Source organism: Lasioglossum baleicum, unplaced genomic scaffold, assembly GCF_051020765.1.
Source record: "Lasioglossum baleicum unplaced genomic scaffold, iyLasBale1 scaffold0021, whole genome shotgun sequence".
In the NCBI taxonomy this organism is placed as follows: Eukaryota; Metazoa; Arthropoda; class Insecta; order Hymenoptera; family Halictidae; genus Lasioglossum; species Lasioglossum baleicum.
Window position 1 is genome coordinate 4342451 of NW_027469081.1, and position 16291 is coordinate 4358741.

Genomic DNA, 16291 nt, shown 5'->3' on the forward strand with positions numbered 1-16291 from the left:
ATAATCGAATGCAACAGATGGAAGACAAACGGAACGAGAATTGACTTAACAGGCTAGACTAAGAGATTCTAATTAACCTTTTGTCTCAGTCCCAAGTACAATGTTCGCGGGTATTAATAAACGTAATATAGTTGTACAGGTATTATTGGTGAGAAGATGATATTGTACACCACACAGAACACTGTTTTCTTAGTAAACACGAGATGCAAGCTCCGCTGTCAGCTGCTTAATTTCATTGAGAAATTTCATGACAACTGAGAATGCTGTCATGCCGTGCGGTCCATTAATTACGGATTTATATTTGGACGCTCTTTGACCCTTTGTCCTCCTTTTTGCTTTACACGCTTCTGTGAGTGAAAGCTATATAGAGAACACCAAAATCAATTCTATATCGAATCAAATATAAATCTGTGCGAAAATATTTTACACGCTCGCTACCATTTTACGAACATCGAGATTCACGGATTTCAGATAGATTTCCATCATGCCGCGTCATGGATTCATTTTTAGAATTTGGACGGAAAATACTGTCGTGTAGAGTTGTTCAACAATTTGTTTGTTTCCTCGAAATTACTCTACTGTCCAATTCATCAAACGCCTTTATTTTAGTTCCGAAACGTTTTAATTCGCAGCTATTTAATATTATGGCATTATTGATGTTCTACGACAAATTCATTTATACTTCCGAATCAAATGATGTACCTAGTACAGGTTCGGCCGATTTTCTAAATTTGAAAATGACGGAAAGCATTGAAAATTTAATGAAAAGCCGTCTAATTATAATAATCGCTGGCTACAATGGAGAACTATGTGTCCACATTGTAATTCGAGAGAGCGGTTTACGACGACAGCGATATTGCGATTATTGTGCGCGTCTATTTATTTAAATGAAACCGGATGTTGCCAGCGATTCATTCGAACGGAGATTATAATAGAGACCGAAATAACGTAAGAAGATAAAACGAGATAATGGGATACAATAAAACGTGGTGCATTATAATAAATTAAATTGTGCATGCTCGCGGAATCGGCCGCACGAAATTCCCCCCATCGTTGATTCTTCTCCAGCTACGTGGGGCTCTTTAATATTTAAAAGCCCAGTGCTCCCTTCTCGCGTCTCTGATGTTTAATGCAATATGCATCCCAGAGGTGCAGAGAAAGCGAAACAACAACGGGAGCGTATCAAACATATTGCGATCCGAAAACGTAACATTATGAACACCGAAATGTATGTAAAACGTTCCCATACGGACGCGGGAACGTAAACAAAAACGGGACAGCAAATATACGAACGATACCAGAGGAGCAGAGAAAATAATCGTGCACGAGAGTAAAACAGGGAATTTAAGCGACGATTATTCAATAGTATCTCGACCGGTCCATTTAAATGGGAACACCATTACTAGCTTCGTTCTCTGTTGATGTATGGGAGATCGATAGAAACAAAAACAGAAACGCCGAAACATGCCTTGAAATTAAATATCAGCTTCTACGTGCACGTGGAACAGGTTGGAAAAATCACTGTTTATTGAAACATTTATTTATATATTTCTTATTCTACTCTTTAGTATATTCTTTATTGCCATTCTTTCCTGTAATTCAACCTATAGCTCGATATTTTTATAATTTATGGAAAATCGATGGGCAACTCGTTCATGGCCAGTTCCAGTGAACTGTGTGTGTGTGTACGTCTGACAATCGATATGGTAAATACATCGATTTCCTTCAGCCATTATTAACACTGAAACTACCGAGCACTGTAAGCGATTAAAATGTTTTAGCTGATAACAACGACACGGCTCTATTTATTTAGATTTCGTGCCATTTTTATTACAACATTGCAATATTTTATTGAACAAAGAAATTTATCGAATCATTTTCCATGTGAGCAACGTCATAATTTCAATAATTATAAAATTAAAAATGCAAGACCGGCAGTGGTAGGTTGAGCGTGAAACGAAGAAGACATGAGTCACCATTGTCCACGTGCTCGTTAGTTTTTAAGATCATTGTTAAATAAAAGACAGGTAAGATGCGATTAGTTCGTTACAGTGAAATTGGAAAGGAGTGGAACGTTTCGGAGAGCGAGTAAAAAATGAAGCCGGGCCGTGTCAGTAGTCGGAGTCAACGAAGTGCAGGACAGCGCGAAGTGGATCACACTTTCACGTCGAATCGCCGTGCTATACTCGTCGTTTTCTCCTTCGTCTCCAAGTTCGACGGTTTCCCGTGGGTGATCTGCAATATTAACGCAACCCCTCGAGAAAGGAGAAGGAGGGTTTCCATTTTAATATTCTAACCCTAAAATCGAATAACTTCCCGTGGAAGACCGGCGGAAACACTTGTGCCCAGCTCCATGGAAAAATGATACTGTCACGGTGGGTCGAGGGTGGCAACCATCGACCCGGAGAAACAAAAAGAATCGCGGAATACGTTGTTTCGTTAACTTCGTATACTTCGGATAAAATCTATGCTCCGTTTTATACAGAGTTTGAAATATTTGTTTTAATCAGTGCGTCCGCGCTCGGCAAGAAATTACAAAATAATTTATGCAAATGTATGCGTTCCAGAGGTAAATCAACGCAACTACTATTACACTACACAGACTCCGTGATGATTTATCACAGCGGAAATTGAGGTCCAAGAAAACGGTCCGAGAGTCGTTTGCGTCGCGAGCCTCGCGAAATCTCAGAGTAAAAAATAACAATATTTGCGTACCAGAAATTTGAACAACGTTGCTGTCCCCCGAATGAAGTACAAAGGGAAGCACGGTAATCGATCTCGCCCACGGTCTTCTCTTCGTAGACAAAGAAGAGAGGTCCGCCGTGTATGAAAACAGAAGCAAAGCATCCTCATTAAATCTACGCTGGCAAGCAATAACCTGATCTGTCAGGAACACTCCTTTTATGGCTCCCCCTGCAGCTCCGATTCTTATTAAACGTTCCATTGATAACAAGCGAAAATGCTACCTTCTAACTACGAATCAGCACTGCGAAGATTCTTCGATCATGCGAAACTTACGAAACCATTAATCATGCGTCGACAAGGTAGAAGATTTTCAAAAAATGCTAGGATATGATTTTCATTTATTTCAGGTCTGAAAAGGCTACTGCCACGGAAAATAAGATTCCATTGCATTGGAGTTTCTGAAAATTCGTCCAGAAAAATCGAAAATTGCATAAACGTCTAACGTCTAACGATTACGAAGAATGTATTCGATAAAATTTCATGTTCAATGCAAGATTTTACTATATCGGAAAATAGACTTCGCAAGATTTTTACGCGACGACTTTCGAGTTCTGCTCCCGAGAGTTGCTCTAGCACAGGATTCAGTGGTAGACACTGACCTGAAAGCAGCTTTATAACATCTCGCTCTCCAATAGTTGTCGCTTATACTCTCGAGAGGCGGCTCTTAAGTGAACACGTTGCATTAGAGTCTATAGAGTCTCTTTGGTCCGCGGAGATTGCGATCAAAGATATTCTAGATATCTTCAGGATCTAAGTTCCGCCGCTCGCAGAGAGATTCTTGCTTTCAGATCGAGTTTCTAGTAATAGAGTCGTCGACGAGTTTTCGGGGCTACAGGATCCTCCAAAAATGATCCTCCGGAAATCGCTGGAACAATTTCCCTTGCTATCAGGTCGTTCGACGAGTGATTTCCTTTCTCCAATATCTTTTTTTATCTTTCCTGTATTATGCATTTATGACAATAATGAGTACGAGTAATTTAAAACATTAAAAACATTAGACGAATCTGAAGACACTTTTATATCATTTTCAACCTATTGAACATATTAAGAGCGAAAATAAATTTCTACGTCACTCCGGACTGTTGCAATTCAGGTGGATAATTTTCATTTTACATAAAGATCCGCCGTCTACTTATATTACAAAGAATGCTGTTCTTTAAATGTATAGCCATGACGAAAAGTCAAATTGTCATCTGTAAGTTTTCTTATGTGCAATTATTAGTAGTATTTATACACACATGATGTAGAGAAATATGTTGTAAAATCATTCTTTTAAAAGGGGGTCGATGTAAGAAAAAGTTTATGATTTAATCAATTCCTCCAAATAATAAAAATAAATAGTACAACCACTCATTTGAATAAATAGCAGTATCTTGTTTTAGCTTTCTCGTATCTTTTTCGAATACTTATATTACAAAGAATGCTGTTTTTTAAATGTATAGCCATGGCGAAAAGTCAAATTGTTATCTGCAAGTTTTCCTATATTCAATCATTAGTATTATGTATAATATAGGGAAATATGTAGAAGGGGGTCGATGTAAGAAAAAGTTTACGATTTAATCAATTCCTCCAAATAATAAAAATAAATAGTACAACCACTCATTTGAATAAATAGCAGTATCTTGTTTTAGCTTTCTCGTATCTTTTTCGAATACTTATATTACAAAGAATGCTGTTTTTTAAATGTATAGTCATGGCGAAAAGTCAAATTGTTATCTGCAAGTTTTCCTATGTGCAATCATTAGTATTATGTATGATATAGGGAAATATGTAGAAAGGGGTCGATGTAAGAAAAAGTTTACGATTTAATCAATTCCTCCAAATAATAAAAATAAATAGTACAACCACTCATTTGAATAAATAGCAGTATCTTGTTTTAGCTTTCTCGTATCTTTTTCGAATAATTATATTACAAAGAATGCTGTTTTTTAAATGTATAGCCATGGCGAAAAGTCAAATTGTTATCTGCAAGTTTTCCTATGTGCAATCATTAGTATTATGTATAATATAGGGAAATATGTAGAAGGGGGTCGATGTAAGAAAAAGTTTATGATTTAATCAATTCCTGCAAATAATAAAAATAAATAGTACAACCACTCATTTGAATAAATAGCAGTATCTTGTTTTAGCTTTCTCGTATCTTTTTCGAATACTTATATTACAAAGAATGCTGTTTTTTAAATGTATAGCCATGGCGAAAAGTCAAATTGTTATCTGCAAGTTTTCGTATGTGCAATCATTAGTATTATGTATAATATAGGGAAATATGTAGAAGGGGGTCGATGTAAGAAAAAGTTTATGATTTAATCAATTCCTCCAAATAATAAAAATAAATAGTACAACCACTCATTTGAATAAATAGCAGTATCTTGTTTTAGCTTTCTCGTATCTTTCTCGAATACTTATATTACAAAGAATGCTGTTTTTTAAATGTATAGCCATGGCGAAAAGTCAAATTGTTATCTGCAAGTTTTCCTATGTGCAATCATTAGTATTATGTATAATATAGGGAAATATGTAGAAGGGGGTCGATGTAAGAAAAAGTTTATGATTTAATCAATTCCTCCAAATAGTAAAAATAAATAGTACAACCACTCATTTGAATAAATAGCAGTATCTTGTTTTAGCTTTCTCGTATCTTTTTCGAATACTTATATTACAAAGAATGCTGTTTTTTAAATGTATAGCCATGGCGAAAAGTCAAATTGTTATCTGCAAGTTTTCCTATGTTCAATCATTAGTATTATGTATAATATAGGGAAATATGTAGAAGGGGGTCGATGTAAGAAAAAGTTTATGATTTAATCAATTCCTCCAAATAATAAAAATAAATAGTACAACCACTCATTTGAATAAATAGCAGTATCTTGTTTTAGCTTTCTCGTATCTTTTTCGAATACTTATATTACAAAGAATGCTGTTTTTTAAATGTATAGCCATGGCGAAAAGTCAAATTGTTATCTGCAAGTTTTCCTATGTGCAATCATTAGTATTATGTATAATATAGGGAAATATGTAGAAGGGGGTCGATGTAAGAAAAAGTTTATGATTTAATCAATTCCTCCAAATAATAAAAATAAATAGTACAACCACTCATTTGAATAAATAGCAGTATCTTGTTTTAGCTTTCTCGTATCTTTTTCGAATACTTATATTACAAAGAATGCTGTTTTTTAAATGTATAGCCATGGCGAAAAGTTAAATTGTTATCTGTAAGTTTTCCTATGTGCAATCATTAGTATTATGTATAATATAGGGAAATATGTAGAAGGGGGTCGATGTAAGAAAAAGTTTATGATTTAATCAATTCCTCCAAATAATAAAAATAAATAGTACAACCACTCATTTGAATAAATAGCAGTATCTTGTTTTAGCTTTCTCGTATCTATTTCGAATACTTATATTACAAAGAATGCTGTTTTTTAAATGTATAGCCATGGCGAAAAGTTAAATTGTTATCTGTAAGTTTTCCTATGTGCAATCATTAGTATTATGTATAATATAGGGAAATATGTAGAAGGGGGTCGATGTAAGAAAAAGTGTATGATTTAATCAATTCCTTCAAATGATAAAAACAAAAACAGTAGAACCACTAGTGTGGACTCATTTGAATAAATAGCAGTCTTGAGCGATAAATCAAAATCGGGTGAAGTAGACGCGTAAGATGTTTCACGCAGCTGTTTCGGAGTATCTGCGAGCGGATAATGGAAGCCTAATATTTTTCGGGGTGTCAGTGTCATCTCTGATGTTGCCTAGCATCTTGTTTGCCCTGACGACGGCAGGTTGGAGTGTACGAAGCCTGATTTACTCGCGAGTAAAGCCTCGGACAGCTCGCGAGTATCCAAGCGGGCCGCAATCTGCTTCGGCGCGGCGGCCGCGCGCGTATCTACTTCTCTCTAACGTTCTCGTCTATTTTCACCGTGCGCGCGAGTTATTAGCGGAGCCGGTGCTCCAAGTCCGACGATGCTGTGTCGTGCTTGTTGTCTAGATGTAATAATAGTCCCCCTAACGATAATATTTGCCGGAACAAACAAGTATACGCCGAGCGCGGGCGCATTCCCGTACGCCTTTAAACTCCCGGAGAGAGTACAGCGTTGGTTACTTTGCGAAAGTAAGTCTCGCTCACGAATTATTAGGCCGGTCAGCAAACTCGCCGTTGCAAATCAACGATTTCATTTGTGGAGGCGATTAGATTAGCAAATATTTATTAAATTTATTTGATCGCTGAGCCGCCATTTTGATACGGAGTCGGACGATCAGAGCGTCGGAGATCAGACGACTTTTGCAATTTTTCTATGGAAAACTACGGAGCGGATCGTCTTGAAATTTTCAGGATAATTCGTGTCGTGCTCGAGGAATATACGGCAATTTGTTGTTATTAATTAAACTGTGTTAGATATTATAAAAGAAAAAATTGTTTAACGGCCACCTCTCACAAAAATCGTTCCAGTCAGCACAGTATCAATTTGTCTAAGATTTGACTTAAATTTGCGATTGATCGGGAAGCTTGCTCGCGTATTTACCATGCCAGTAAAGCGAGAATATCCAACCACTCGAAAACGGAAAATTAACACGTTCCCCGGCGAAAAGATTGATCGTCGCGCGGCCCGCATCCCATCAAACATAATATCCGCATTGATCCGATCAATCGCAAATATTGGATTCCATTCTCAGCCGCGTGAAAACACTTCTTTCGATTAATTCGCCGCGTTAATCGAACGTTAAACAACGGCCGAATTAAAAGGTTTGTTTAACCGTGGTCGCCGCTTAATTAACGCCGGTCTCTGCTCCCGTTGTTTTCGGTGTCAATAAAAATCACGCTCTCATTATTATTATTATTATATGGCTGCGTGGACGAGCGAGGAGCTGCCGTCGTCGTCGTTGCAGCCCATTGTTTCGAATTCGCCTTGTAACGAAGTGCAAATATGAAACTTTATATGCAGCCGTGCGTCAACTCGGCGAACGAAATTCCGGCGAACTCGTCCATGACTTGAGCCCCGTTTCCAACCTCGGCGTTCAACTCGCCAAACAAAGAATGTCATGCAGTGTTAAACACGTTTAAACATTCCTCGAGACACGAAGAGACAGCCCCACCGTCATTGTTCGGAAACTGCAAGGAGTTATATTGTTTACTCAAAAGAGTTACGCTGCCACGCGAAAGTATTCAGCAGCAGCGTATTCAGAGCTGAGTCGGATACGTGTTGAATGATACCGTAAATATTTTAGAAACGTTAAACACGTTTCACAAGAGGCGCGCGATGGTCCACAGATTTTTATTCTTCATAATAGAAAAGCGGCTGAATGGAACTGTGCAGCGTTTTATAAATGTTGACTGTCACACAATGTTTAGCGTGCCTGATTGAAACGTGTTGCGAATATTTTACTAGGTTGAACACTGACATTTTTATTGGGTCTTAACACGACGCGTTCATGTTGTTTCATACTGAACTTGTGTGTTGATATTGTATGAACAAAATGTTGCATCCGATTAGGTAGTCGCTGATAAAGTTTGTTGTGAACGTCGCACAATAGGATACTTGCCCCAAAAATGCGGCGAAAAGTCAATTTTCAAAATTGTACACGAATTGATAATTACATAAATCGAATAAATTTTTGTTTTATAGAAATTTCTTTAGTTAAGTGCACGGTGTACTTTTAAAAGAATTGTACTCGTGTACTATACACATTTTTGTCGTTATTAATACTTGAAGATGGCCAACGATTCAGTAATTTCATTTACGATTCTAACACTTTGTTCGTGATTGTTCAAGTGTATTGTTTACAAAGTAGTTGCCCTCCGAGCATAAGTTAGTCAGTCTTAATGCGCGAGGCAACGTTCCGGCCAGTAGTTTACGCGGTTTATAAATACCTAGGTTAGCGTGGTTGTTCAGAAGGTTCTCCGCCAGGCTGCTGTGTGCAAAATCCCATCAAAAACGCGATCAACGTGCAACGACGTCCAAGTCGAGGACCGCGACGCCGTAACTTTCGCAGTTACGGTCACCTGAATGCGAAAAAGTGATCCTTAAAGGAAACCGGAAGGGCGGAAGATTTCGATCCCTCCGACAGTTCACTTTTAGTTGGATTACTCCGCGCTTCACTGACTATGCTCCTCCCTTTCTTTTTTACCGTCTATGTGGGCCATGCGGTTTTCAACCCTCCGCAACGTGGCCGAACGAAATTTACGCTCGGGCCACTTGTAAAATAAAAATTCAACCTGTAACATGTTAGCCTCGCGAAATTTTATTATTAATTTTCCGAGAGGAATTGAAGGTTCTATTTTATCATACATGCTCACATTATTTCAATTAAGCCACCGTGGAAATTCAATAAATTAACGAGAACAATGTGTACTTTAGAGGTATGTATTTTCTGGATGGAGTTACTCTGATGAGCATTTAATACGAATTTTAATTTGATGGATTCAATTGAGAATTTACAGTGGTATGCAGAAGTTTGAATTCGCGATATCCTACAAATTCATTTAGTGAATATTTTTGTTGCGATTAAAATGTGTGGATTCGTGTAAAAATAATCTGCGATCACCTGTCAAGAATAACCGAGTGTGCCACCGTCACTGGGCTCGCGCGCGTCTGACCATAACAGGCCAATTCTACTTAACCCGCTGCAAAAGACTGTGACCTGAATTGCCAGTTGAAAAAATAATTTAACCTGCAAAAAGCGAAGTTGCTGCGATACACATTCTACATAAAACTGCAACAAACAAATCCACTTAACTTTCAGCGCATATTAAGTAATTCCATATTTAATTTCTTCGAGAAGAAGGTTGCTCCATGCGAGCAATTTCTGCTGCACCTTGCGAGCTTATTCTTGCACGGTGAATCATTTCTCTTTGACAAGGTGCTCAGCATTCCTCCGAGACTTTTAGGAGCCACTTACCGGCTAAATTATGTGTGCATTGTTACGAGGGAATCTTAAAACAGCGACGACAAAGCGAGAGACGTCGTGCAACGAAAGTTTTAACGTTGTTGCGTATAATACGGTGGATATTTTTTTTTGTAGAGTCACGGCCGCGCGATACATTTCATTTCCCGGTGGAAAGGATGAAAGTTGCGTGAACGTCGACGCAACGCACGGTCGAATGAGCTTAACGCGGCAACTTTTGTAATTACGAGTGTCCTCCAGAAAAGAAAAACCCGCGAGAAAACAGCGAGAGACGCGATTAAACGTTTCCCGCCATTCCCAGGAAAAGTCCCGTCGTTTTCCCGTCCCTCTTCGTTCGAGACGACAAACTACTATCGAGTTTTCTTCGACGTGGCATCTCTTATCGAAAGTGCTCGACGCTGTGGCGAACGACTTGCAGAGCTATTCCGAAAATTACTAAAGTATTCATCAATAAGTAGAAAAACTTTCCATTGCTCAATTACGCTTGTAATTTCAACAAAATCTCAGATTTTGAATTATATAAGTGTAATATTGCATCTTAATGTCGCCACTGGAATAATCAAATGGACTTGAATGTAAAATATTTTTAGTTGTACGAATATCAAACTCCATTTCTATTGAAATTTTAGGGGACAAAACAATAAATATGTATTCATAAAGAGGGAGGACAGTGTGATTCGCAAAGACTAAACAAATGTCCAAAGTTTCTGGCAATTAACATTGCGGTACGAACAATACCGGATTTAAATCTGTTTCATGATTACCAATAGCACCGCGCGGCAAAGTGTAGCAATTAAAAAGTGTCGAAATGAACAAGAGTTCAGGATATACGTATAACCGAGTTTGTCATTGTGTAAATACGCGTCCGTGAGTCATGTAACATTGAAACATGAAATCTGCTCGTTGTTTTCGTTGGAGACATGACAAACGGTTCACCGAAAATAATATCCGATGGAAGTTGATATTGTTCCGTCCTGTTGCTAAAACTGTGATCCCCGATTTAATATTAAAATGATATTGTTGACCAGCGCGATTCTCGGTTACAAAAACATTAAATTACTGCTGCAACCACAGAGGTGCAGAATAAAATACCTTCTACTGGAAGAACGACTTAACACGATAATATTTCCTCGATTAACGTTGGCGTGACCTTGGGATGACCTTGAACCATATGGCTCACGATAAGAACAAATTAATTGATTACATGTACAAAATTGATATTAAAAAATCGTTCGTATATGAAGTGACAGAAAAAAGAAGACTACGCTGAAGTAAACAAAACTAGAATGAATTACGCAACAAAAACATCCTGTAAACAGGAGCCAAGTTCCTACGGCCGTAAAAAGTTGTAGGATCAAACAAAATACGGCCAAGTTCGTCAGCTTAGAAATACCTCTTGCAATACTGAAAAAAGCGTTTGTAATAATTAGTTTAAAAGAACGCTATTTAATTTTTAAAGAGTTGCACAGAGGGCTAAATTATTCAAACTACCTAACACCTTTTATGGCCATTGGTTTAAAAAGTAACGGCCAAGTTTGAATAACTTAGCACTCCGTGTAACTCTTGAAAAATTGAATAGCGCTCTTTTAAACTAATTTTTACAAACGCTTTCTTCAGTATTGCAAGAGGTATTTCTAAGCTAACGAACTTGGCCGTATTTTGTTTGATCTCACAACTTTTTACGGCCATAGGAACTTGGCTCCTGTTTACAGGATGTTTTTGTTGGGATTTCATCAATTTTTGTTGAAATTTTCTGATCTGCAAGACAAAATCCAAATTCAATGTATCGAAGATTAACACTCTGCCGGCGACGCACAGTGGTCCCTTTCAGCGATTTAGCTGGCGAAAAGTCGATTTCAAAAATTTACCTAAAGTGTGAAAGTTTTGGTGCTTGCTATAGTTTAATATATATGGGGGACAATGTACTAATATTGTTTTAATCATTCAGGCACCCATGAAGTGCTGTACTTCATCGAAAGTTAAAGATTTTCGTAGTACGTGTCTTACTGCTAAAATTCGATGAGACAGTTTTTATATGTTTCAAGTAAGTTGTTCACATTTCTTTCCAGTATAAAAGTTTTGCAAGTAAATATGGACTATACTTTCAACAATTTTGTATCTTTTTATCGCATATCTTATGGTAATTATTTACATTTCAACACGATTAGTATGTAAATAAGATTTGTTACGATTGTAACACTTTATGAGTAACTATGTTGTATATCAGGTTGCGTCCGAGAATTTTTTTAAGCGCGGTTGTAATTGTCAAAGGTTTGGGCTTACAGCAAAACAAAAAAAAGTTGCACGAGTCTGCACCTTTTTTTTACAGCATTTTGTTTATCGCGCCAAGCGGTCCTTGCGTTTCGGGCGCGCACGCTTTCCAGACGTAAACACTTGAGATGAAATGATGTTTTTAAAATACTTAAACAAATACAAAATGATACTATATGTGATTTGAAAACGTTGCGGGATCATTAAACATTATAAATAATTTTGGCCAGCTAAATTCAATGAAAAGGTTCGGTTCGGAAGCTTTTCGGTGCAAATGCCCAATTGTCACCACGATGTTTTGAACATTTCGGATAATCTGGCAAGAAAATGTTTCGAACAAAAGTTAATCGATACTCAGTCATTTATAAATCCCAATAAAAACATTTCACAAAATTTTTTTTTAATAAAAAAATATAATTATGTTAATTTTTTTAAACGCCACTAAGTATTTTTTATTACATATTGTTGTAGCTGATGTCAAGACGAATCCAATGACCTACTTAACTACGGCTTTAAGTCTTAAAATAATGCTAGAATAATTTTGTCCAGCTAAATGGCCCGTTTAGACCACTGTGCGACGCTAGGATCCGTTTGCCCCCCGCCGCTATAGACGATGCTCGATGCAGTTTCTTTTGTTTACGTTACAGCGACTGTTTTTTTCATCAGTATTTGTTGCGACTTCGAAGCTAATAAAACTTATGTATGTTATGCTGCTATGTTCTATCCTACGTACCTATTTCATAATGTTTTTTTTCAATACAACCCCTTTAAGGTGTAAAATTTCAAACTTTGATAATTATTCCTTTGAGTGTTTGTTACGGTGGACCTATGTACCAAATTTCAAGCTTGTAGATCAATGGGAAGTACCCAAAAGGTTTTGATGATCTGTCAGTCAGTCAGTCAGTGACAAAAACGATTTTTGAGGTCCTATATCTCGGAACCTACTAATGTTGGAAGATTAATGTTTTGTCAATATTGAGACATGATAGCATTTAACAAGTGTACGAAATTACATCTCTCCATCTGCCTCCAGTGCCGAGTTATGAGCCTCTAAAAAACGGCTAAGTTGTTTCGTGTAAAAGGAGGTAGTGCGAGAACTTGCCTGGTGCACTACCGTGCACCTAGATATTGTTCAATTTCTCTGTGCTCTATAAATTGTAAAAAGCTCAACTGTTGTGTGTGTGCATGAGAAAATTTGATGTGCACAATGTAGGAAAGATTGCATAGAATAAAAACGATGTAGGTTGAAAGAAATGTCTTGATTTTCGAATTAAAATGTCTTCGAGTCCAAAGGGTTAAAAAATGAATAAAATTTTGTCAGCAGCGCCATTGTATGATTTTCCTGAGTAATTGGACATAATTTAACGCACAGCCCCCATCTAACGCAACCCAATACATATGTACAATTAAATCATACATTTCACTGATCACACCGAATTAAAAAACAAACTGTTCCTCCAGATTTACGACCCACAGAGTGGCAAATGAATTTTACCGCCCACTTTTGCCGCAAACGCAGTGAAACTTCGATCCCGCGAGAAAATCTGGGAAAAGCAGAGCTGCGGTGGCGGCATTAAGATTCATAACGACGCGAGAAGCGTAAAAGTTGTGATATGCACAGGATCCGTCCACGCACGTGGAATGCGCGCATAAATTCACGCCGTTGGATTCGCGTAGCGAAGTTCGCAATAAGCGTGCGCGGACCGATTAATTAATCGCAGCACGCCAGGATGCACGTGTACACGGTTGTCCGAAAAATCCGCGAGCCCGTCGGAAACACGTGACCGCGTCGTATCGAAACCGAGTCGAAAACCTAACCTCAAACTCGCCGGCTCGCGACCGATCCAAAACGAACGTTTTAACTACAAAAACGAGTACGTAATTTTGTTTGTAAATGAAAAACACATGGGAAACAGGAATCGGCAGGTTGTCTGTTACAGAAACTTGAGGTTGTTACAAATAATGGAGAGAAATGACATCACTGAATAACATTAACTTGATATAATAGAATGTAAACCGCCTCGGGAATTGACAGGTTATGTGAAAGATGGCAAGAAATGATATTTCTATGGATTGATTCGAATGTTTTCTTTAAAATACGACAGAAAATTGATAATGAATAAAAAGAAACAGCGTGAACCGACTGGTCACAGGGGAGTCACGTGACCGGGTTCGAATCAATGGCACCTGATCGGCGCGCGCGCGCGCGTGAATTCGATCGTCAACAAAGTTGAATGAAGAAATGGGGGAGAGAGATCGATTGGAGAGAAAGTATAGTAAAGGAGAAAGAGAGAAATGGACTTGCCAGTGAAGATTAATCCAGCGTGTCGAAAGGTTGAACGTCGTGGAGCAGCACTACGACGTTGACGGCGACCGCGGCGACAGTGACGTTGTTCAGAACACTGGTTGATCGACTTTTTGACTCGACGACAACGTGGCGATCGAACAGGTTAGCCAGGTTGCGGTGTCGGTGGATGGGTCGATTGGGTTAGGTCGGTCGGTGGTAAAAGAGAAGAGAAAGAGAGAGAGAGAGAGAGAAAGAACAGGTGTAGGTTCTGGACCTGGATGATGGTACGTGGTGTAGCAGGGCCGGGGGCTGGCGCGACACTGTCCGCGGGCGCGTACACAAGCGCGCTTCCTGCGCATCCTGCCGCGCGCAGCCGTCGCGTCATGTGCGCCGAACGATCCGGCCAATCATCGTTCGAGCACAAAGGAACGAGAGGGAAACTCGAACGGCGCAACGGGCGGGAGGGTTAAAGCACGAATGGCGCGGGATTCGAAACACGATAAGCGCGACAACTAGAACTACGGATGTTCATGCAATTTTCAATTTTTACAGGCAAATTTGAAGAAAGTGGAATCATGTGAAATGTTATTTTCAGTGGTAATAGTCTTTGTGGATCTGAAATAAATCAAAATCGTACTAAATTCTGTGGAATATATTATTTTCTAGCATTCTTTTTTTTAATTTCTTGAAGCCCCGTAAATGCATAAAGATCCGCAGTCTGGCGATAAACAATGCTTCGCGATTGTGCCAGACCTGGGCTAAAGGACTTCGAGAAAAAATATTTAAAATACTATTTTAACACTTTACCAACCGGCAGTCTATTAATCGGTTTTTCGTCCCCGACGCGTACCGATTATAAATAAAATCATTGTGTTTGCATGATTAAAGGTATGCTTTAAATAATGAAATAAACTATTTATTATTTGCGCGATACAACCGCGATTCCCTGCGGAACTTCCATCGATTCCGAGCGCATGGGTGCTTCACGCACCGATGCACCCGATGAGCCGCGCAGCTCGCCGACGATGTGGGTCACGATTAGGCGCGTAAACAATGTTCAAAGTATTCGGCGATTTAAAGCGCACCGATCGGCGCTGGATGTTGCTCCCGGTTTCCACGGTTCTGTGGGAACTACGCTGATAGCAAAGTAATTCCTCTTCAGCGTAGGGAAAGTAACGGAATCTTGAATTTTCATTGAAACGTACTTTGTACTGTTCCACAAAACTGTGAAAAGATCGTACAAAGGAGATGATGTAAAGATGGCAAAAAATATTGAGCAAAGATCCAAGGAAATATCTTCCATCGAAACGTCAAGAATGACCGCTCGATAATTATAAATAAAAGCGTACATTCTTAGCGAGAGGGTTTATTGGATTACGAGTACAATAAAGCGCAATGTGTAAAAACGGAAGATTATCGAAAGGATGAATGCTTTGCTGAACGTATCGACAACACGATGTTCGATCGACTTTTTTAATAACTATACTGCGGATCTCTGTGGAAAATAAAAATAGGAAACAGTATCCAAATAGCCGCTTCATTCTTCCTTAATGATTTGAATCGATCGAAACTAGCGCATTGCTATTTTTACATGCTTCCAATCTTTCCACTGCTTTAAATCGCAGCTACTTGTTTTTCTCGTGTATTAATAATCTACTGTAAAACCGCCTCGAGATAATGTCAACCGAGCATTAACCATCCGAAAAGTAAATCCGTCAGATGGAACCGGGCGAAATTTTCATAACAACTAATATTCCCTCGAGAAAATGCACGTCCGCCACCGCAAATATTCATGCACTATGATTAAGGGATCGTGGGGAGAAGATACGCCGAAGCTCCGCGCGGCGTAAGAGCTTCAATTTGCTGCGGTCGCGGGATTAGATCAGTGTCCAGGACGCAAAGATGAAACACGGCGCGACATGAAACGGACGTAAATGCGAGGACGGGATATTACGGGGGCTGGAATTATTTCAAAAAGGAGGACCGACAAATCCGCGTACCAGCGGAAGCACTATCCGTCAGTTCCCGTGGCCTGGGGACTGGAAAGATTACGCTACGCTCTGAACTTTGGCTAGCGGACTCCCG

At 38.8% G+C, this 16291-nt stretch overlaps 1 protein-coding gene across 2 annotated transcripts in view; it reads right to left on the reverse strand.

Annotated features, from left to right (window-relative positions):
- Mub (poly(rC)-binding protein mub) overlaps window positions 1–16291 on the reverse strand; it is a 267810-nt gene that overhangs the window by 199022 nt on the left and 52497 nt on the right. Inside the window, exon 1 of one of the 2 annotated variants that reach the window (XM_076444773.1) lies at window positions 14225–14542. The exons of the other annotated variant lie outside the window; for it this stretch is intronic. The gene's annotated coding sequence lies outside the window, so the exon portion shown is untranslated. Of the gene's footprint in view, window positions 1–14224; window positions 14543–16291 lie in introns of those variants that run through there. 2 annotated transcript variants of the gene reach the window in all.